The 24,703-nt window shown below is 41.7% G+C and overlaps 1 long non-coding RNA gene across 3 annotated transcripts in view; it reads right to left on the reverse strand.

The window, feature by feature from the left end:
* LOC133093984 (uncharacterized) overlaps positions 1-23,229 on the reverse strand; it is a 54,447-nt gene extending 31,218 nt beyond the window's left edge. For all 3 annotated transcript variants that reach the window (XR_009701343.1, XR_009701344.1, XR_009701342.1), the window contains exons 1-3: positions 23,150-23,229; positions 22,713-22,976; positions 21,277-21,383 (exon numbers count right to left, since the gene is read on the reverse strand). This is a non-coding gene — a long non-coding RNA (uncharacterized LOC133093984). The remainder of the gene's footprint in view (positions 1-21,276; positions 21,384-22,712; positions 22,977-23,149) is intronic.
* Positions 23,230-24,703: the final 1,474 nt, after the last annotated feature.

The following is a 24,703-nucleotide window of genomic DNA, read 5'->3' on the forward strand; positions in this document are numbered from 1 at the left end:
AGGATTAATCTCCAAAATATATAAACAGCTCATTCAGCTCAATATTAAAGAAACAAACAACCCAATCCAAAAATGGGCAGAAGACCTCAATAGACATTTCTCCAAAGAAGACATACAGATGGCCAAGAAACACATGAAAAGCTGCTCAACATCACTAATTATTAGAGAAATGCAAATCAAAACTACAATGAGGTATCACCTCACACCAGTTATAATGGGTATCATCAGAAAATCTACAAACAACAAATGCTGGAGAGGGTGTGGAGAAAAGGGAACCCTCTTGCACTGTTGGTGGGAATGTAAATTGATACAGCCACTATGGAGAACAGGATGGAGGTTCCTTAAAAAACTAAAAATAGAATTACCATATGACCCAGCAATCCCACTACTGGGCATATACCCAGAGAAAACCATAATTCAAAAAGACACATGCACCCCAATGTTCATTGCAGCACTATTTACAATAGCCAGGTCATGGAAGCAACCTAAATGCCCATCGACAGACGAATGGATAAAGAAGTTGTGGTACATATATACAATAGAATATTACTCAGCCATAAAAAGGAACGAAATTGGGTCATTTGTAGAGACGTGGATGGATCTAGAGACTGTCATACAGAGTGAAGTAAGTCAGAAAGAGAAAAACAAATATTGTATATTAACGCATGCATGTGGAACCTAGAAAAATGGTACAGATGAACCAGTTTGCAGGGCAGAAGTTGAGACACAGATGTAGAGAACAAACGTATGGACACCAAGGGGGGAAAACTGTGGTGGGGTGGGGATGGTGGTGTGCTGAATTGGGCGATTGGGATTGACATGTATACAGTGATGTGTATAAAATTGATGACTAAAAAAAAAAAAAAAGAACTACCATATGATCCAGCAATCCTACTCCTGGGCATATATCTGGAGAACACCATAATTCGAAAAGATACATGTACCCTAATGTTCATAGCAGCACTATTTACAATAGCCAAGACATGGAAGCAACTCAGATGTCCATCAGCAGATGAATGGATAAAGATGTGGTATATATATACAATGGAATATTACTCAGCCATAAAAAAGAATGAAATACTGCCATTTGCAGCAACATGGATGAACATAGAGATTATACTAAGTGAAGTAAGCCAGACAGAGAAAGACAAATATATGATATCACTTATACATGGAATCTAAAAAACAATGATAGAAATGAACTTATATACAAAACAGAAATAGACACACAGACACTGCAAACAAACTTATGGTTACCAAAGGGGAAAGGAGGGGGGAGGAATAAATTAGGAGTTTGGGATTAACATATACACTATTATATATAAAGTAGATCACCAACAAGGACCTCCTGTATAGCACAGGGAACTATACTCAATATTTTGTAATAACCTAGAAGGGAAAAGAATCTGAAAAAAATAGATATATATGTGTGTGTACAATGGAATCACTTTGCTATACACCTGAAACTAACACAACTGAAACTAACACAACATTGTAAATCAACTATAATTTTTTTAAAAAATGGGAAAAAAGATGTAAAATAGGACATCAAAATCACAGAATGTGGGGGAGAGGAGTAAAATAATGTAGATCTCTTAGAATGTGTTTGAACCTATATGACTACCAGTCTAAAGCAAGTAGATACAGTTATTGGTTAACATACTTGAAAACCAGGGTAACCACAAATCAAAAACTTACAATAGAGTCACAGAAACCGGAAAAAAAAAGGGACTCAAGCATAATACAAAAAAAAAACCCCATCAAACCACAGAAGGAAAAACAAAAAGAAGGAGAAAGGAACAAAGAAGAACTACAAAGTCAACTGGAAAAAAAAAGGTTTAAAATGACAATAAATACATACTTATCAGTAATTACTTTAAATGTCAATGGCCTACATGCCCCAATCAAAAGACATTGAGTGGCAGATTGGATAAAAAGAAAAAATGGACCTTCAATATGCAGACTATAAGAGACCCACTTTATGATGAAAGACACACATAGATTGAAAGTGAGGGGATGGAAAAGGGTATTTCATGCAAATGGAAATGAAAAGAAAGCGAGGGGAGGCAATACTCATATCAGACACAATAGACTTTAAAACAAAGTCCATAAAGAAAGACAAAGAAGGACACTATATAATGATACAGGGATCAGTACAAGAGGATATTACACTGGTTAACATATATGCACACAATATAGGAACACTTAAATACATAGAACAAATACAAGCAGATATAAAGGGAGAAATTAACAGGAATACAATTATAACAGATTTTAATATCCCTTTGATATCAATGGACATATCTTCCAGACAGAAAAATCAATAAGACAACAGAGATCATAAATGACATAATAGAACAGTTGGACTTAATTGTATCTACAGGACACTATATCCAAAAAAACCCAGAATACACATTCTGTTCAAGTGCACATGGAACATTCTCTAGGACTGACCACATACTCAGACACAAAACAATCCTCAACAGATTTAAGAGGACTGAAATCATTTCAAACATCTTTTCTGACCACAAAGGTATGAAACTAGACATCAACCACAGAAAGAAAAACAGGAATAAAATGATCACATGGAGACTAAACAGCATGCTACTAAAAAACAAGTGGGTCAACAATAAAATCAAAGGGGAAATCAGAAAATACCTCGAGACAAATAACAATGAAGCTCACAGCATCTATGGGATGCAGCAAAAGCGGTTCTAAGAGGGAAGTTCATAGCGATACAGGCCTTCCTCAAAACACAAGAAAGTTCTCAAACAACCTAAAATAATTATAAAAAGAGCAACAAATAAAACTCAAAGTCAGCAGAAAGAAAGAAATAAGATCAGAGAGGAAATACATAAAAGAGAGATTAAAAAAAAAATAGTAAAGATCAATAAAACCAAGAGCTGTCATTTTTTAAAATTTAAACAAAATTGATAGAACTCTAGCTAGGCTCACCAAGAAGAAAAGAAAGAGAACACAAATAAAATAAGAAATGAAAGAGGAGAAATAACAATCAATACCACAGAAATACAAAAAATCATAAGAAAATACTACAAACAGTTATGTGCCAACAAATCGGACAACCTAGAAGAAATGGACAAGTTTCTAGAAATATACAGTCTTCCAAAACTGAGCCAGGAAGAAACAGGTAATTTGAACAGACCAATCACTAGAAGTGAATAGAATCTGTTAAAAAAAAAAAATCCCTGCAAACAAAAATCCGGGACCAGATGGCTTCACTGGGGAATTCTATCAAACATACAAAAAACTTATACTGAACCTTCTCAAACGCTTCCAAAAGACTGAAGAGGAGGGAACACTCCCAAAGTCATTCTATGAAGCCACCATCACCCTGATACAAAACCAGAGACACTACAAAAAAACAAAATTACAGGCCAATATCTTTGATGAATATAGATGCAAAAATCCTCAACAAAATATGAGCAAACCAAATCCGACAATATATAAAAAGGATCATACACCATGATAAAGTTGGATTCATTCCAGTGTTGCAAGGATTGTTCATCATATACAAATCAATCAATTTGATACACCACACCAACAAAAGGAAAGACAAAAACAATATGATCAATGCAGAAAAAGCATTTGATGAAATGTATTCATGATAAAAACTCTCACCAAAGTTAGATGGAACATATATCAACATAATAAAGGCCATTTATGATGAACCCATAGCCAACATAGTACTCAGTGGTGAAAAGCTAAAAGCCTTTCTGCTAAATTCAGGATTCCAAGACAAGGATCCCACTCTCACCACTTCTATCCCACATAGTATTGGAAGTCCTAGCCACAGCAATCAGACAATAAAAAGAAATAAAATATTATTCAAGTTGGAAGGGAAGAGGTAAAACAGTCACTATTTGCAGATGACATGATACTCCTCTATACATAGAAAACCCTAAAGGCGCCACACAAAAACTATTAGAAGAAATAAATGAATTCAGCAAGGTAGCAGGATACAAGATTAATATACAGAAATCTGTTGCATTTCTTTATGCTAACAATGAAATATCAGAAAGAGAAAGTAAAAAACAATCCCATTCAAAATCATGTTAAAAAAACAATAAAATACCTAGGAATAAATTTAACCAAGGAGGTGAAAGACCTATCTGCTGAAAACTATAAAACATCGATAAAGGAAACTGAAGATGATGAAAAGAAATGGAGAGATATCCTTTGGTCTTGGATTAGAAGAATTAATATTGTTAAAATGTCCATACTACCCAAAGCAATCTACAGATTTAATGTGATCCCTATCAAAATACCCATGACATTTTTCACAGAACTAGAACAAATAATCCTAAAATTTATATGGAACCACAAAAAGACCTCGAGTTGCTAAGGCAATCCTGAGGAAAAAGAAAAAAGCTGGAGGCATATTCCTCCCAGACTTCAGACAATACTACAAAGCTACAGTAATCAAAACAGCATGGTATTGGCACAAAAACAGACATACAGATCAATGGAATAGAAATAGAGAGCCCAGAAATAAACCCACACACCCATGGGCAATTAATCTTTGACAAATAGGCAAGAATATACAATAGAGAAAAGAGTCTCTTTAGCAAGTGGTGTTGGGAAACCTGGACAGCTACATGTAAATCAATGAAAATAGAACACTCCCTCACACCATATACAAAAATAAACTCAAAATTTAGGTTTAAGGACTTAAATATAAGACATGACACCAGAAAACTCCTAGAAGAGAACATAGGCAAAATATTCTCAGACATAAATTGTAGCAATATTTTCATAGATCAGTGTCCCAAGACAAAAAGAGTTAAAAGCAAAAATAAACAAATGGGACCTAATTAAACTTACAAGCTTTTGCACAGCAAAGGAAACCATCAACAAAATGAAAAGACCACCTATGGAATGGGAGAAAATATTTGTAAACGATATGACCAACAAGGGGTTAATATCCAAGATATACAGGGACTTTTGTGGTGTTCCAGTGGTTAAGACTCCACGCTTCCAATGCAGGGGGCTCAGGTTCTATCCCTAGTTGGGGAGCTAAGATCCCACATGCTGTGTGGCATGGCCAAAAAAAAAAAGTATATACATATATATGCACATACACACACACACACACGCACACAAACAGCTCATACAACTCAGTATCAAAAAAAAAAAAAAAACCCAGTCAAAAAATGGGCAGAAGAGAAATGCAAATAAAAACCACAATAAAGCATCATCTCACACCAGTCAGAATGGCCACTGTCAAAAAGTCTACAAATAATAAATGCTGGAGAGGGTCTGGAGAAAAGGAAACCCTCCTACACTGTTGGTGGGAATGTAAATTGGTGCAGCCACTATGGAAAACAGTATGGAGGTTCCTTAAAAAGCTAAAAATTGAACTACCACATGATCCAGCAATCCCACTTCTGGGCATATGTCTGGCAAAGATGAAAACTCTAATTTGAAAAGATACATACACCCCAATGTTCATAGCAGCACCATTTACAATAGCCAAGACATGGAAGCAACTCAGATGTCCATCAGCAGATGAATGGATAAAGATGTGGTATATATATACAATGGAATATTACTCAGCCATAAAAAAGAATGAAATACTGCCATTTGCAGCAACACGGATGAACCTAGAGATTATCAAACTAAGTGAAGTAAGCCAGACAGAGAAAGACAAATATATGATATCACTTATACATGGAATCTAAAAAACAATGATAGAAATGAACTTATATACAAAACAGAAATAGACACACAGACACAGAAAACAAACTTATGGTTACCAAAGGAGAAAGGAGGGGGGAGGAATAAATTAGGAGTGTGGGATTAACAGATACAAAATACTATACATAAAATAGATATGCAACAAGGATTTAGTGTATAGCACAGGGAACTATATTCAGTCTTGCAATAACCTATAATAGAAAATAATCTGAAATATATATATCTGAATCACTTTGCTGTACACCTGAAACTAACACAATATTTTAAATCAACAATACTTTAATAAATAACTAAATAAAAACAAAATCCAACCTGGCATCTTTGTATTCTAGGGAGTCACCAAGGGGGTGGGGGAAGCCCCCCAGGCATAGTCTGGGTGAGGCAAGTGGGGTCTGTGTGACTGCCCCTGACCTACCTACTCAGTGGGGGAGTCTGAAACCTGTGCTTGATGTCACTTGGTACCAAACGGCAAGAAAGTGGAAAATGTATGAAGTGCAGAGAGTGGCTGCTGCCTCACGTCTGTGGATCTGCCTTCAGGGGAAGAGCTCGCTTTGATCCACATCCAGTCTTTCTAGTCAACAGCCTTTGAAGATGAAGGAACAAGTGGCCCAGTCCTGTGCTTCCCGAAATGAGCCCAAAGTCTGGTGTGGCTCTGTCTAGAGCCCCCTTCCTACTCCTTGCTCTATTTCTTCTGTCCCATCTCCTGCTCCTCCATGACTGCTCAGCTCAGGGCCAGAGGAAGCCTTCTCTGAACCCCAACCTGAGGTTCGATATCCCTCCTCAGTCACCCACAACACTTGTGCATCCCTCTGTAACAGTGTGGAGAATTTCGTGTGTCAAGGGTTTCTTGTAAGAGAAAGCAGTCACGCTGAGCAGAGGGCTCCATCTCCTGCACAGCAGGCATTTAGGAGGTCCGGGACCCTCTGACTCGTAGCATCCTATAGTCCCCAGCCTGGCCTGCAGAGGGAAGCAGGAAGCCAGGGGCCCCTTGACAGGCGGCTGTGAGGCCTGGACTATCGGGGGGAAAGGACAGAGAAGTGCTAGGGCCTGTTTTAAGAAAAGAGTCATGAGTGAGGGATCCAGAGTATGGGGGGCATGTGGAGACATGAGGAGTTTTCCAGAAAGTATAAGAGATGATGACACTGGTGGCAGGGCATTATGAATGGGATCACCTTTCCCCTTTTTCACAAAACATAAATAGAGATGGACCTTGCTGTTGCATTTAACTTTGGCTGCTGGACTACATGATGTTGGATGCCACAAAAGGCTGGGACTGGGTCACGTGGGGCCCATGGGTTTGTTGCCCAGACACCACTGTAACCTTGCTGCCTTGCCAATCTTCCAGCTCTGCTGGTAATCTCTGCACAGCTCGAAGGCAGGAACCCTGGCATCCTTGTGCCCCCAGCACTTTGACACAGTGCCTGACACATGGTGGGCACTCATTCAATCTTTGTCATTTGATTGCATGAATAAGTGAAAACCATGCTCACACCTTGAGTAGAGAAGAGAAATGGCACCAGTGGGTTTCAGAGCAAGAGGGAAGAGTGGAGAGAGGCCCAGAGTTGCCCACATCATAGAATCCCAGTAAGGGCCAAAGGAGGGGCAATGGAAGAGCACTGGGCAACTGGGAGGATGTAGCATCAGAGCCAAATTGGGGGAGATGGGTGGAGGCCCAGAAGTCAACACTCATGCCAGGAAAGCTCCCTCTGTGTCCCCATTTAATGAATATTCTGCACTCACATTGGTCCTTTCTTCAAGCTAAATTAATTCCTGGGACTTGACAGTCCCTGTGGCAATTTTTTTGCCCATAAAATTTCCAGTATCTGATTAGAGGATGCCCTCAAATGTTCCCTTAGCCCTGCTCAGTGGGACCGAGGAGGATAATCCTGAGGTGGAGGTAGAGTGGGAAAGAGAGGCTGAGAGAGGTAGTGAGCTCCCCGTCACTGGAGGTATGCCAGCAGAGGCTGCACAGCCTCTTGTGAGAGAACATGAGATGAATGTTGAGCAACAGATGGGAGCTCGAATGGCCTGACCTTAGTGTTCCTGATGACCCTGAGATTCTCGATTTCCAAGCCTATTCCCTGCCCTTTTCTCCACAATTAACCTCATTAAGAAACATTTAGGGCTTCCCTGGTGGTGCAGTCGTTGAGAATCCGCCTGCCAATGCAGGGGACACGGGTTCGAGCCCTGGTCTGGGAAGATCCCACATGCCGCGGAGCAACTGGGCCCGTGAGCCACAACTACTGAGCCTGCGCGTCTGGAGCCTGTGCTCCGCAACGAGAGAGGCCACGATAGTGAGAGGCCCGCGCACCGCGATGAAGAGTGGCCCCCGCTTGACACAGCTAGAGAAAGCCCTCGCACAGAAACGAAGACCCAACACAGCCAAAAATAAATAAATAAATAAATTAATTAATTTTTAAAAAAGAAACATTTACCCTCTACACCTGAGCATTTTCAGGGGGGGGGGTGGTTCCAGTTCTAGAGGTTCTGTCTTCTTTTTTTTTTTTGTTCCGTTTAGAGTCTGTACTCTAGAAAGGAGACTCCTCTCTAAAAACTACAGGACCAGGATCCTATGAAAATCCCTTCCATACTCTCATCACTCTCCCTTCCCCCCCTTTTCCATGTGGTAATCTTAACTTCTTGTAAGAAGTACTATAGAAAGTCACACTGGGCATCCCACAGGCAAACAGAGATCCGGAAGGGAGGGAGATGGTTTGGGGACGGGGAATCAGGCTGGGTCTGGCTTGAAAGTTGGTGAAAAGGGGCTTGATGGAAACTCATGCTGCCGCAGGGATTTGATTTGTGGTTCTAGCCCATGTGCTGCTCAGCTCCCAGTTCAAGCCGCACACGTGGGCTGAAACCCTGAGAAGGGAGGGGGATTAATAAAAGCCGCATTAGAAAGCAAAAAAATCCTTTAAAAAAATTACAGCCAACATTAAAAATAAGGTTAATGATCTTAGCAAAATGGAGAAAGAACCATCCTGACCCAACCAAGATAACATTTACCAGTGCCAGACGGTGCTGGCTGTGATTTCTTTTTCTTAAAAAAAAGAAAAAGTAAAAAAAAGATGTCATCAACAAACACTATAGATGCTCTGGACTACAGCTGAGTAAGTGTAATCCAGGAAGTCTTTGGTCACAGATTGACACCAGGTTGGCTTAAGCCCTCTCTGGGTTCAGCTTGCAGGGAAGCACAGGAGCCCCACTAGCCTCAGGTCTGGAATGTGTAACAACTATAGACACACCACCCAGCTGCTTCCTGCTGTACAAATGGCAGTGGGGCCTTTCTCTCTGAAATAAGGGTATTAAACCCAGTTACCCTCTTCCCTTTCCAGCCCTCCTTTCACTTCCACTCCCTCTTGGGATAAATGGAGTGGCAGGGGAAGTATGCAAATGGGAGCCTTCCTGTACATGTTCAGAGGACTTCACAGTTCATAAACAAGCTCTTACAGAGGGTCTTCACTTTCACTACCTCATTTAGCCTTACAGCAGTGTACCAACCACCTCCCCTCGCCATCAGAGATGGAAAGGAAAGGACCATTATCCCCATGGTACATATAAGATAAACTGAAGCTTACAGAGGTCAAGTTCTTTGCTTAAGCTTGCCTAGCCTGAAAGTTGTAGAACTGGTACTATAGCAAAGGACTCCTGGCTTCCAACTTTTCTATCATTCAACAAGTCTTTATTTGGTTCCTGCTGTGTATCAAACACTATTCAAGGCACTAGAGATATAGCAGTGATCAGGAAAGACATGGTCCCTGCCCTCATGGAGCTTATCTTCTAATGGAAAGAGACAGGTAACAAAGAAATAAACCAATAAACAAACAAGATCATCTTACACAGTGATGAGTGGTATAAAGGTGATTTCATAGTGACTGGAGTGGGAGGTGCTGCTTTAGAACTAATGGTCAGGGAAGTAGGTGACATTTGAACCAAGAACTGAACAAGGAGGAGACAGCCCTGTGAAACCCTGGGGGAAGAGGATACCAGGCAGAGGGAACAGCAATAGCAAAGGCACCAAGGAAGGAAAAAGACTGTCAGAGGGCCAGGGTAGCTGAGGACAGAAAGGAGGGCCAGGGAGGGAGGTGGGGTCAGAATGAGACGTCATATCAGGAGGGCCTCATCTGCCACAGGAAGAAATGGGGTTTTATCCAAAGTGTGATGGGAAGACACTGGAGAATTTGAATTAGGGAAGTGACATGATCTGGTCATTGTATAGAAAGTAGAGTATAGGTGGGCAAGTGTGTCAGGAGGAAGACTAGTTAGGAGATGATAAAACAGTTTAGGCAAAAGGTGATAGAAAGATGTAGCCTTGAACTGGTGACCAGTTAAGGTGGAATAAGAAATGAAAGAACAGGATATATTTTGAAGGGGTAGCAGCCAGGCCTTGCCAAGGAAAAGGGCTGCAGGCAGGCTGGTATGAATAAAAGAGGGGGATTACAGCTTTCTCCTGTGTTTTCGGCTCAAGCAGTTTGATGCATGCCTTTATTAAGATAGAGAAGGCTTAGAGAGAAGCAGCCCTTTTTTTTTTTTTTTTAGGGGAGAAGAAATCGTGTCTTGTTGAAAACAAATGTGAGATTTAAAAAAAAAAAAAACAACCAAGTAGAAGTTTCAAACATACTGTCGGAGTTCAGGGGAGAGATTGGTTATGGGCTCTCCATCTGAGAGTCAGATCTGTGGTTTCAGGATGGTTAAGTGAGGCCATATTGTACCCGCCTCCTTATCCTCTTGAAAATCACCTCCAAAACAAAATAAAACAAAAACCTAAAGTAAAACTCCAAGTCTGATGAAGTGAGGAGAAGTCTGTAACTTCAAACCACAATATATGAAGATGGGAAGTAGACAGAGGGACGAGAAATGATTTAGCAGAGAGGAGAAAGCCCAAATCTAAGTGCCTGAAGGCAGGGCGTACCAGCAGGAAGGAATCTGGTCCACCTTGCAGAACCCCTGTGAAGAACAGGAGTAGGGGGCACTAGATAAGAAAGTTGGGGGTGACGCCAGGGAAATGGGGGCTGAAAACAGGGAGAGGATTTTGAAAATCCATGTGAGGAAAAGTAGTCCTTGCCCAGATACTCACCAATGAGTACCCTTTCCCCAATCTGGCAGGAAACTGGAACTTTGTTTTCTGAATAATGAACCAGGGAGGTCTGAGAGTGGGAGGGCAGTGATGAAGCCCTAAGTACAAAAGACTAAACAAGAATTTGTAACCTGACAGATGAGCCTGCCCCAGCTTCTTCCCTAGAAGATAGGCATCTATCCTTGGGCAGGCAGGAAGAGGAGGAGCTTTCTATTCTCTAGAGAAACTGAAGTGTCCAGTACCCACAGCTACTGACTTTGGGACCCCAAGTGAAAATACCATGGACCTCCTGCTCACCCCACAAGGCAGCTCGCCAGTCTCCTACATCCCACCTGTGCCTTAGTTTCCCATAACATTTGGACACAAAGGCACAGTCAAGTTCCATCAAATATTTGAGGAAAACCTCCAACACAAAACAGATCAAGACAATCGAAAAAAGGCACCCAGAAGAAGTAGATAATACCCAGAGATAAAGAAAATGTCAAAATAAATGATAATATCCTCAGAAAGAAGAGATGGTATTAAATTCATGAGACACAAATAGAAGCTATTAAAAAAAGGAACAGCCAGAGATCATAACATATTCTCGGAAATTAGAAATGATACTAAGATAAAAAATTTAATAATAGGGTTGAATGATAAATTTGGGAAAGATCACCAGAAAATGGGGTGGGAGGACAAAGGTGGAAAGCAGTAAAGTTTTTTTAAATTAGAAGGTCTATGCAGATGACATGATACTATATATAGAAAACCCTAAAGACTCCACACAAAAACTATTAGAAGTAATAAATGAATTCAGTAATGTAACAGGATACAAGATTAATATACAGAAAACTGTTGCATTTCTTTACACTAGCCATAAAATATCAGAAAGAGAAAGTAAGAAAACAATCTCATTTAAAACTGCATCAAAAAATAAAATACCTAGGAATAAACTAAACCAAGGCAGTGAAAGACCTATACAGTGAGAACTATAAAATATTTAGGAAATTGAAATTGAAGATGGTTCACAGAAGTGGAAAGATAGCCCATGCTCTTGGATTGGAAGAATTAATATTGTTAAAATGGCCAAGCTACCCAGAGCAATCTACAGATTTAATGTGATTCCTATCAAATTACCTATGACAATTTTAACAGAACTAGAACCAATAACCCTAGTATAGAACCACAAAAGACCCAGAATTGCCAAAGTAATCCTGAGAAAAAAGAACAAAACTAGAGGCATAAGACTCCCAGACTTCAAACAACACTACAAGGCTACAGTTATCAAAACAACATGATATTGGCAAAAAAACAGACATATTGACCAATGCAAGAGAACAGAGAGCCCAGAAATAAACCCACACACCTACAGTCAATTAATCCTCGACAAAGGAGGCAGTACACAATGGAAAAAAAGAGTCTCTTCAACAAGTAGTATTGGGATAGTTGGACAGCTGCATGTAAATCAATGAAGTTAGAACACACCCTCACATCATACACAAAAATAAACTCAAAATGGTTTAAAGACTTAAATATAAGACATGACACCATGAAACTCCTAGAAGAAAAACTCAGGCAAAACATTCTCTGACATAAATTGTGCCAACGTTTTCTTAGGTCAGTCTCCCAAGGCAATAGAAACAAAAGCAAAAATAAACAAATGGGACCTAATCAAACTTACAAGCTTCTGTACAGCAAAGGAAACCATAAATAAAATGAAAAGACAATCTACAGACGGGGAGAAAATATTTGCAAATGTTGTGACTGACAAGGGCTTAGTTTCCAAAATATAAAAACAGCTCATACAACACAACAACAACAACAAAAAACAAACAACCTGATTAAAAAATGGGCAGAAGACCTAAATAGACATTTCTTCAAAGAAGACATACAGATGACCAACAGGAACAGGAAATGATGCTCAACATTGCTATTTATTAAAGAAATGCTGATGCTGAGTTAGCATCTCCCCACAACTAGGGCACCTACCAGATGCTGGTGGGGAACCTCGACACCCAAGGGGATGGGAGGAACCACCGAGTGACCAGGTAGGATGTGGGGGGAAGCAAAGGGGGAGAAGTGGAGGTCAGATGGGAACAGTGCCCCTGAGGGGTGGCTGTGGGAGGGGAGGGGTTCCCGTGCCTGGAGGGACCCTCGGAGGTTTGGAGAATGGGGGAGGGGTGGGGGGTGGGAACACGGCTGGCCTTTCCCCTGCTCACTGAGGCCCCGGAGAGCCTGCTGGGGTCCTGGGCCAGGTCCTCCACCCTCCGGGTCCCCCTCCTGCCACATGGGTCCTAGGGGTGTGGGAGGGAGACAGGATAAGAAGAGTAGAGATGAATGGGGAGGGAACCTTGGGGATCGGAGGATCGGGGAGGGAATGCAGCTTGCGTTTCCCCTGCCCACTCGGGCCCCGGGGAGCCTGCTGGTGTCCCAGACATGGTCCTCTGCCCTCTGCGGCCCCGTCTGCCATGTGGGTCCTAGGGGCGTGGCAGCGGGGTAAGAAGCATAGAGGTGAACGCGGAGCCTGCTGAGGTCCCGGGCCTGATCATTCGCACTCCAAGGCCAGAGGCACTCCGGAAGTCCTCTGGCCGTGCTGAGCCTAAGCCCAGCCTCCCCACCCCAAGGCCTTTTCCAGCACCTGGGTCCTAAGCCTAGGTCCTGCCCCTGCCTAAGCCCCACCCCCCACAGTCAAGCCCTTTTATGGCTTTTTTTTTTTTTTTTTGGCTAAAGTGGTTCTGTTTTACCTTCTGGTTGCTGTTTATTTATATTTTATTTTTTCTAACATATCTGTTAGTCTTCTAATCGTATTTTATTTTTTACTCTTTGTTATCGTTCTGCCTTTTTTTTTTTTTGCCACCCTGCACAGCTTGCAGGATCTTGGTTCACGAGCTGGGGGTTGGGCCTGAGCTCCTGTGGTGGGAGCACTGAGCCTGAACCACTGGACTTACAGAGAACCTCAAACCCCAGGAAATATTAATCAGAGTGAGGTCTCCCAGAGGTCCACATCTTGGCACCAAGACCCAGCTCTACCCAACAGCCTACAAACTCCAGTGTTGAAAGCCTCAGGCCAAACAACCAGCAACACAGCAACACAGTCCCACCCATCAAAAAAAGAAAAAAATGATGGCAAAAAAATATGTTACAGATGAAGGAGCAAAGTAAAAACCAATAAGACCAAATAAATGAAGAGGAAATAGGCAACCTACCTGAAAAAGAATTCAGAGTAATGATAATAAAGATGATCCAAAATCTTGGAAATAGAATGGAGGCACGGATCGAGAAAATACAAGAAATGTTTAACAAAGACCTAGAAGAACTAAAGAACGAACAAACAGACATGAACAACACAATAACTGAAATGAAAAATACACTAGAAGGAATCAATAGGAGAATAACTGAGGCAGAAGAACGAATAAATGAGCTGGAAGATATAATGGTGGAAATAACTGCTGAGGAGCAGAATAAAGTAAAAAGAATGAAAAGAATTGCAGACAGTCTCAGAGGCCTCTGGGACAACACTAAACACACCAACATTCAAATTATAGGGGTCCCAGAAGAAGAAGAGAAAAAGAAAGGGTCTGAGAAAATATTTGAAGAGATTATCATTGAAAACTTCCCTAACATGGGAAAGGAAATAGCCACCCAAGTCCAGGAAGCACAGAGAGTCCCATACAGGATAAACCCTAGGAGAAACACACCAACAAACATATTAATCAAACTAACAAACATTAAATTCAAGGAAAAAATATTAAAAGCAGCAAGGGAAAAGCAAAAAAATAACATACAAGGGAATCCCCATAAGGTTATCAGCTGATTTTTCAACAGAAACTCTGCAGGCCAGAAGGGAGTAGCAGGATATATTTAAAGTGATGAAAGAGAAGAACCTGCAACCAAGATTACTCTACCCAACAAAGATCTCATTCAGATTCGATGGAGAAATCAAATGCTTTACAGACAAGCAAAAGCTAAAAGAATTCAGCATCCCCAAACCAGCTTTACAACAAATGCTAAAGGAACTTCTCTAGGCAAGAAACACAAGAGAAGAAAAAGACCCACAAAAACAAACCTAAAATAATTAAGAAAATGGTAATAGGAACATACATATCAATAATTACCTTAAATATAAATGGATTAAATGCCCCAACCAAAAGACTCAGACTGGCTGAACGGATACAAAACCAAGACCCATATATATGCTGTCTACAAGAGACCAGTTCAGTCCTAGGGACACATACAGACTGAACGTGAGAGGATGGAAAAAGATATTCCATGCAAATGGAAATCAAAAGAAAGCTGGAGTAGCAATACTCATATCAGATAAAATAGACCTTAAAATAAAGACTGTTGCAAGAGATAAGGAAGGACACTACATAATGATCAAGGGATCAATCTGAGAAGATGTAACAATTATAAATATTTATGCACCCAACATAGGAGCACCTCAATACATAAGGCAAATACCAACAACCATAAAAGGGGAAATCAACAGTAACACAATAATAATGGGGTACTTTAACAACCAATTACACCAATGGACAAATCATCCAAACAAAATAAATAAGGAAACACAAGCTTTAAATGACACAATAGACCAGATAGATTTGATTGACATTTATAGGACATTCCACCCAAAAGTGGCAGAATACACTTTCTTCTCAAGTGCACACAGAACATTGTGCAGGATAGATCACATCTTGGGTCACAAATCAAGCCTCAGAAAATTTAAGAAAACTGAAATCATATCAAGCACCTTTTCTGACCACAATGCTATGAGATTAGAAATCAATTACAGGAAAAAAAAATAGTAAAAAACACAAATACATGGAGGCTAAATAGTGTGCTACTAAATAACCAAGAGATCACTGGAGAAATCCAAGAGGAAATTTAAAAAAATACATAGAAACAAATGACAATGGAAACACAATGACACAAAACCTGCAAAAGCAGTCCTAAGAGGGAAATTTATAGCAATTCAATCTCACCTTAAGAAACAAGAAAAATCTCAAATAAACAATCTAACCTTACACCTAAAGCAACTAGAGAAAGAAGAACAAAGAAAACCCAAAGTCAGTAATAGGAAAGAAAGCATAAAGATCAGAGCAGAAATAAATGAAACAGAAATGAAGAAGACGATAGCAAAGATCAATAAAACTAAAAGCTGGTTCTTTGAGATGATAAACAAATTTGATAAACCTTTAGCCAGACTCATCAAGAAAAAAAGGGAGGGGACCTAATAAAATTAGACATGAAAAAGGAGAAATTACAACTGACACTGCAGAAATGCAAAGGATTATAAGAGACTACTACAAGAAACTATATGCCAATAAAATTAAGAAATGGACAAATTCTTGGAAAGGTACAATTTTCCAAGACTGAACCAAGAAGAACTGGAAAATATAAACAGACCTATCACAGGTAATGAAATTGAAACTGTAATTAAAAGTCTTCCAACAAACAAAAGTCCAGGACCAGATGGCTTCACAGGTGAATTCTATCAAACATTTAGAGAAGAGCTAACACCCATCCTTCTCAAACTCTTCCAAAAAATTGCAGAGGGAGGAACACTCCCAAATTCGTTCTATGAGGCCACCATCACCATTATACCAAAACCAAAGATATCACAGAAAAAATAAACTTACAGACTGATATCACTGATGAATATAGATGCAAAGATTCTCAACAAAATACTAGCAAACAGAATCCAACAACACATTAGAAGGATCATACACCATGATCAAGTGGGATTTGTTCCAGGAATGCAAGGATTCTTCAATATATGCAAATCAATCAATGTGATACACCATATTAACAAATTAAGGAATAAAAACCATATGATCATCTCAATAGATGCAGAAAAAGCTTTTTACAAAATTCAACACACATTTGTGATAAAAACTCTCCAGAAAGTGGGCATAGAGGGAACCTACCTCAACATAATAAAGGCCATATCTGACAAACACACAGCAAACATCATTCTCAATGGTGAAAAATTGAAAGCATTTCCACTAAGATCAGGAACAAGAGAAGGATGTCCACTATCACTACTCTTATTCAACATAGTTATGGAAGTCCTAGCCACAACAATCAGAGAAGAAAAGGAAATAAAAGAAATACAAATTGGAAAAGAGGAAGTAAAACTGTCACTGTTTGCAGATAACATGATTCTATACATAGAAAATCCTAAAGATGCCACCAGAAAACTACTAGAGCTAATCAATGAATTTGGTAAGGTTGCAGGATACAAAACTAATGCACAGAAATCTCTTGCATTCCTATACACTAACAACAAAAGATCAGAAAGAGAACTTAAGGAAACAATCCTGTTTACCATCACAACAAAAAGAATAAAATACCTAGGAATAAACCTACCTAAGGAGGCAAAAGACCTGTACTCAGAAAACTATCAGACATTGATGAAAGAAATCAAAGATGACACACAGATGGAGAGACATACCACGTTCTTGGATTAGAAGAATCAATATTGTGAAAATGAATATACTACCCAAAGCAGTTGGGTACTATACTACAGATTCAATGCAATCCCTATAAAATTACCAATGGCATTCTTCACAGAATTAGAAAAAAAATTTTACAATTTGTATGGAAACACAAAAGACCCTGAATAGCCAAAGCAATCTTGAGAAAGAAAATTGGAGCTGGAGGAATCAGGCTCCCTGACTTCAAATTATACTACAAGTCTACAATAATCAAGACAGTATGGTACTGGCACAAAAACAGAAATATAGATCAATGGTACAGGATAGAAAGCCCAGAGATAAACCCACACACATATGGTCACCTAATTTACAACAAAGGAGGTAAGAACATACAATGGAGAAAAGACAGCCTCTTCAATGAGTGGTGCTGGGAAAACTGGACAGCTACATGTAAAAGAATGAAATTAGAACACTCCCTAACACCATGCACAAAAATAAACTCAAAATGGATTAAAGACCTAAATGTAAGACTGGACACTATAAAACTATTAGAGGAAAACATAGGAAGAACACACTTTGACATAAATCACAGCAAGATCTTTTTTGATCCACCTCCTAGAGTAATGAAAATAAAAACAAAAATAAACAAATGGGACCTAATGAAACTTAAAAGCTTTTGCACAGCAAAGGAAAATATAAACAAGATGAAAAGACAACCCTCTGAATGGGAGAAAATATTTGCAAATGAAGCAACAAAGGATTAATCTCCAAAATATACAAACAGCTCATGGAGCTCAATATCAAAAAAACAAACAACCAAATCAAAAAATGGGCAGAAGTCCTAAACAGACATCTCTCCAAGGAGGATATACAGATGGTCAAGGGGCACATGAAAGGATGCTCAACATCATTAATTATTAGAGAAATGCAAATCAAAACCACAGTGAGGTACCACCTCACACCAGTCAGAATGGCCATCATTTAAAAATCTACAAATAACAAATGATGGAGAGGGTACAAAGAAAGGGGAACCCTCCTACACTGTTGGTGGGAATGTAAATTGATGCAGCCACTATGGAAAGCAATATGGAGGTTCCTCAAAAAACTAGAGTTGTCATATGATCCAGCAGTCCTACTTCTGAGCATATGTCCAGACAAAATTATAACTCAAAAAGATACATGTACCCCTATGTTCATAGCAGCACTATTCACAATAGCCAAGACATGGAAACAACCTGGATGTCCATCAACAGATGAATGGATAAAGATGTGGTACATATATACAATGGAATACTACTCAGCCATAAAAAAGAATGAAATAATGCCATTTGCAACAACATGGATAGACCTAGAGATTATCATACTAAATGAAGTAAGTCAGACAGAGAAAGAAATACCATATGATATCACTTATATGTGGAATCTAAAATATGACACAAATGAACTTATTTACAAAACAGAAACAGACTCACAGACATAGCAAACAGACTTGTGGTTGCCAAGGGGGAGGAGGGGTGGGAGAGGGATGGATTGGGAGTTTGGGGTTAGCAGATGTAAACTATTATATATAGAATGGATAAACAACAAGGTCCTGCTGTATAGCACAGGGAACTATATTCAATATCCTGTGATAAACCATAATGGAAAAAATATAAAAAAGTGTGTACATATGTATAACTGAATTACTTTACTGTACAGCAGAAACTAACACAACATTGTAAATCAACTATACATCAATAAAAAATAATAAATTAGAATGTAATTTCAGAAGGTCCAATAGGAGTTCTAGAAAGAGAAATCAGAGAAAGTAGTAGGGAGGACATTACCCAAGGAATAATATAAGACATGTAAGAAAATAGAAGAAATAACATAAGAAAAGTTCCCAGAACTGGAGGACATAATGCCCAATCCAAAGAATGCCAGAAGGACTATATCAGGAACTCAGACTCAGCTAAATCAGACTGGTCTTCTCCCTCCAGTATAGATTTAAAACTTTTGGCTGTCGTATCACTAGCGATCCCCTTTCAATGCCTGTCCCCAGTAGAGAACAACTTTCTCCCCTGTGCCCTAAATCTACTTTGTGCTGGGGCTGGCTCATATCAGCTTGCAAGAGCTGATAATTTGTCAGGAATTTTGCAATGTGGTTGTGTGATATTGTGATTTATAACAAGACTAGCACAGAGCTTCTAAATCCCTTAAGTGGCAGAGGGATAAAGGTGTCTTTTGTTATGTTAATGAGGTGACTTTTGGGATGTCCCTAGGTCACCTAAGGATGGAGGCTGGTTGCCAGAGGAAACAACCCTGTGACTGGGGTTGGAACTTTCAATGCCGCCTGTCCCACCCTTCCACCCCTGGGGAGGGGAGAGGGGCTGAAGGCTGGATCAGTCACCAATGGCCAATGATTTAATGAACCATGCCTATGTATGAAGCCTCCACAAAACCCCAAAAGGATGGGATTTGGAGAGTTTCCTGGTTGAACACATAGAGATTCAGGTAGAATGGCACACCTGGAAAGGACATGGGAGTCCCTCCCACATACCTCGCCCTATGCGTCTCGTTCATCTGTTGGTCCTGAGTTATATCTTTTTATATAACCTGGTAATCTAGTAAGTAAAATATTTCTCTGAATTCCCTGAACTGCTCTAGCAAATTAACTGAGCCCAAGAAGGGGGTCATGGGAACCTCTGATCTATGGCTGGTCAGTCACAAGCACAGGTGACAATCTAGACTTGTGACTGGTATCTGAAGTTGGGGAGGGGGCAGTTTTGTAGTGCTGAGCCCTTAACCTGGGGGATCTGATGCTGTCTCTGGGTAGATAGTGTCAGAAATGAGTTAAATTGTAGAATGCTCAGGTTGTGTCTTAAGATGCCCAGGTTGTGTCTTAAGAATTTCTGGTTGGTGTCAGGACACCTGTCCCCCACCCCCATGCACATACACCCATACATTGGAATTAGTGATCAGAACTACCTTTTAGGTTGTTAAATACAACCATCAATATATAAACTTTCAATTAAATTATCTCAATAGCAAAAATAACGGATACTCAAAACATCACTTCCTAATGATTTTACACCATTTTATAATTATCTATGCTCTTGAGGTTATCTGTATCTGTATGGTGGAAATACCATCTAAAATCAGGCTACTGGGCATCTTTCTTGACTCTGCATTGGTGACATCACGTTGGTGGTCTGAATTCGACCACAGTGAGAATATTTACACTGCAGAAATTGGCAAACACCACAAACCAGGGCTTTTTCCCCCAGATTGCCAGTGGTTAAACATATACCAGTATATAACTACTTATACAATTCTTTGCATATTCCTCTTGGATATACAGTTGGATGAATGGGCAGATTGCTGGTTGGTTGGTTGGTTAGTTATGTGGCTGGTTGGCTAATTGGCGGTGCGATTGGAAGGCCCCTCCCTTTCTGACAGTCCCTGGAGCCTAAAGACCACATTCCCAGTGCATGAACAGCAGAGCAACATGAGGAGGGCCTGACTCTAGCTGCCAAATGTCTGTTCTTAGCTAAAAGTATCATCAGTCGGCTCAGTCTTGCCTAAGCATGGAGAAGGAACAGCTTGCTTGGAGAAGTGGGATATCTCCACCCATATTGCTAGGAGAAGGAAAGCCTTCCACGCAGAGGGAAGAGGCTGCCTTTTAGTCTCTTCATGCCTGTAAGTGGCCTTGGTGTCAAGCTGTCCCCTGCCCGTTTCTCTGCCCACTGCACACCCAGCACTGGAGGCTGACAGCACCACGCCTCACTGACATACTCCTTATTTTCATGGAGCCTTGCTGGCAGCTAGGCAAGCGAAGAGCTAGGTACACAGATCAGATTATACAGAAATTGCTGGTAAGAAACTCAGGCAGTCAGTCACTGGTGCAACAGAATATGAAGGGACCGGCGAAATCAGGAACTCCCTAATAATGACAGGTGTGAATGGCAGTGGGCTGTTGTGTGACCCGATTCCACTGGAGAAGCCAAGCACAGCACCCTTAACCCACCAGTACCTGCCCCCACCCCCAACCCATCTTGTTCAAGAATGTCAGGAAACACCTCCTACCATTTTCCGGGCTCCTGGAAACGGTGGAGGGCTGGGTTCTCATCCCAGCTCTGTTTCTCTGTGACCCTGAGTATGTTAATTCATCCCTCTGGGCCTCAATTTTCCATCTGTAAAGGAATGGAATGAGCTTAGATCAGCATCTCTCAGAACATGTTAATGGCTATTTAAAAGAAAAAAAAAAAGATTTTGTGGTCAGAAGTCAGAAGGTTTCTTGGACAAATGTTTGGAAAACCCTAGCCCCATACTGGATCCCTTTCTCAGAGATTTGCAGTGTTCTTGTGTACATATTAAAGGCTCTGAGAAGTCCTGCAGGAGAGAAGTATGTCTATTTTTATTCTAAGATGTGTCAAATTTATTTCATCACAGAATCCTTTTTAAAGAATTGCTGTTTTGGAGTATCTTCAAGGATGGGTAAGAACCTTTTGCAGGTAGGGACCATTCAGTATGACCTGGCTGATTCCAGGGATAATTGTGGTCATTTCATGTTTATTTCCAAGTCACTGGCCACAGGGTAAAGTGAAACAGGATGGAACAAACATTGTGGGCCTCCTCTGTTCCAGGTGCTTTTTACATCTCTCATGTTATTTAAACCTAATGAAGAACTCTGAGAGGAGGGCGTATTGCACCAATTTAACAGATGAGGAATATGAGGCTTACTGATATTAAATTACTGACTCAAAGCTTCACAGTCAGCAAGTGGCAGAGCTGAGATGTGGCCAGAGCATCTGATTCTGAGCCCCCTGCCCTTCCCTCCCCACCGTGCATCTCCCAGGAGGGTAGAGAGGCCTGGGATCGGCTTGTGTTCTTTCTCCCTTTCTGGACATGAGTTGCAGCTGTTCCCATCGCCTTCTGGGCCTGGCAAGCCCTCCCCACGCATGGAGCTCCTCCACTCAGTCCCCCAGGGCAGCTGCAGAGCTGTTTGGGCTCTGGCTCCGTCTCTGTGCCGCGGCTGCTCTGTGGCCTGGCTGCCACCCCACCCCCCAGGCTCACCAAGTATTCGGTCTTCCTGGGTTTCTGCCTGGCGTCCTGCACCTCACCCGCCGCAGGAAGTCTCACCCAGTTCTCCCGTCGCCCTCTCTGTGCCCCCTCCCCGTTCTCATTCCTGGCGCTCGTCATAGTCGGCCTTGTATTAGAGCCATACATGTGCTTGCTTCCCCTCAGGACTGTTTGTCTGAGTGGCTCAGGAGCCCTGGCTCCTGGCTCAGGGGTTACCGTGGAAAGCCTGGGGTCAGCCCAGCACTTCCCCGAGTGTATCAAGTTTCTGGGACCCTGTTCCCGGCCCCTCTACACCCCACCCTGACCCCACAGACCCTCATGAGTGTGGGCACCCCTGGGAGACAGGAGAGTGAGTAGATGGAAGCTTGGTAGATAGAAGAGTGATACTGGCGTCAGGGAGACCAGCCCCAGCCCTCCACCTTCACCGCTCTGAGCCTCACCTGTGAGACGGGGACCCAGGGTGGGCCTGAGAACTGAACGGAGAAATGCACTTAGCGTCCTCCGCCGCCGGCTCTGCACACAGTGAGCGAGCGATACGCGTGGTGAGGACGAAGCAGGCGTGGTGAGGATGAAGCAGACGCTGCTGCCGAAGACGGCTCGGGGCAGAGCCCTCCGGGGCTGCTGCAGGGCGGCCTCTCTGGGGAATGGACTGCAGATGAAGAGCGGCCTCGGCGCGTACAGGCGAGAGCTGTTAGGAGCCCCTCCTGTGCGGGGGCGGGGGGAAGGGAGGACGCAGGATTGCATAAGGGAAGAAGTGGAGGCTTCAGCTGACTCCAGGGGCTGGGAGCGGGAGCGGGGGCGGGGGCGGGGATGCTTCAGTATTGTCCTGTGTTGGGGGGTGGGGCCAGACACTTATACCCCTAAGTTGACCACTCACCCACTGTGGGACGCCCCGGAGGGAGGGGAGACCTTGCTCCAGGCAGGTTTCTTCAGCTCAGCCCAACCTCACAGGCTGCGTGCAGGCTGCTGTCTGGCCATGCTCTTACCAGCAGGGATGATGAATCCTTCTTTCCGAAGAGGATCTGAGCAGCTCCTGGTGGTGCCGGCCCCAGAGGTCCTTGAGCGAAGTGGTTCTCAAACTCACATCACCTGGAGGCTGTGTTAAACCATGGCTGGAGCCCCAAGTGCTAGAGTTTCTGATTCAGGGGGTCCCAGGTGGGCCCGAGAATTTGCTCTGGTGATGCTGCTGCCACCCCCAGGGGACCACATTCTGAGCACGCTGTTCTAGTCTCATCTTTTTATACCCGGCACACGGGGTATTATTTGGGGACTGTGTGAATATCCTGCTCCTCAAAGACCTCTCGCCCAATGGTTTTAGCATCCATTGACTTGCAGGTGTCGATTATTCTATCAGTGGTTGCAAATGGTGCTTTGCTAATTCTCTAATTCCTTCTGGATTAGAGGAGCTTTCTCTCTCTTTACTTTACCCTTTAGACCACTGGCTCTGTATTTGAATTACCTGGGAGCTTTTAAAAATGATTAGTGCCTGCATATATACAATGGAATATTACTGAGCCATAAAAAGAAATGTTATTTGCAATGAGGTGGATGGACCTAGAGTCTGTCATACAGAGTGAAGTAAGTCAGAAAAACAAATACCATATGCTAATGCATATATATGGAATCTAAAAAAAAATGGTTTTGAAGAACCTAGGGGCAGGACAGGAATAAAGATGCAGACATAGAGAATGGACTTGAGGACACGGGGAGGGGGAAGGGTAAGCTGGGACAAAGTGAGAGAGTAGCATGGACATATATACACTACCAAATGTAAAATAGATAGCTAGTGGGAAGCAGCCGCATAGCACAGGGAGATCAGCTCGGTGCTTTGTGACCATCTAGAGGGGTGGGATAGGGAGGGTGGGAGGGAGACGCAAGAGGGAGGAGATATGGGGATATATGTATATGTATAGCTGATTCACTGTTATACAGCAGAAACTAACACACCATTGTAAAGCAATTATACTCCAATAAAGATGTTAAAAAAAAAAGAAATGATTAGCCTGCCCTCCAAATTCTGATTTAATTGGTCTGGTTGGGGCTTAAGCATCAATTTTTTTTTAAAGCTCCCAGGTGATTCTGCTGTGTAGTCAGTGCTGAGAGCCTGCTCTGGGTATTGGAGAGCCATGGAAGAATTTGACGCAGGGGAGCGAAGACCCCGTTGGAGTTTTAGAAGGGGCCCTCCAGGGAGGGCTGGGGGCAGGGAGCCGAGCGGAGTGAGAATGCTGTTGCAAAATCCTGCTGAAACACCATGAAGGGGAAATCAAAGGAATAAAGTTCATGTGCAGAAGCATTTAGATGCTGCAGTCCTGGGAGATGTCTTTGAGGAAGTTGTGGGCTGAAGTTAAGAAGAAATGAAGAGACATTCTCTTTCATATAAGTGACTGGGCCTGCGTGTCTAGCGTTTTTGCATTCCTCAAAACTCACACTT

This window comes from Eubalaena glacialis, chromosome 6, assembly GCF_028564815.1.
Source record: "Eubalaena glacialis isolate mEubGla1 chromosome 6, mEubGla1.1.hap2.+ XY, whole genome shotgun sequence".
Lineage (NCBI taxonomy): Eukaryota > Metazoa > Chordata > Mammalia > Artiodactyla > Balaenidae > Eubalaena > Eubalaena glacialis.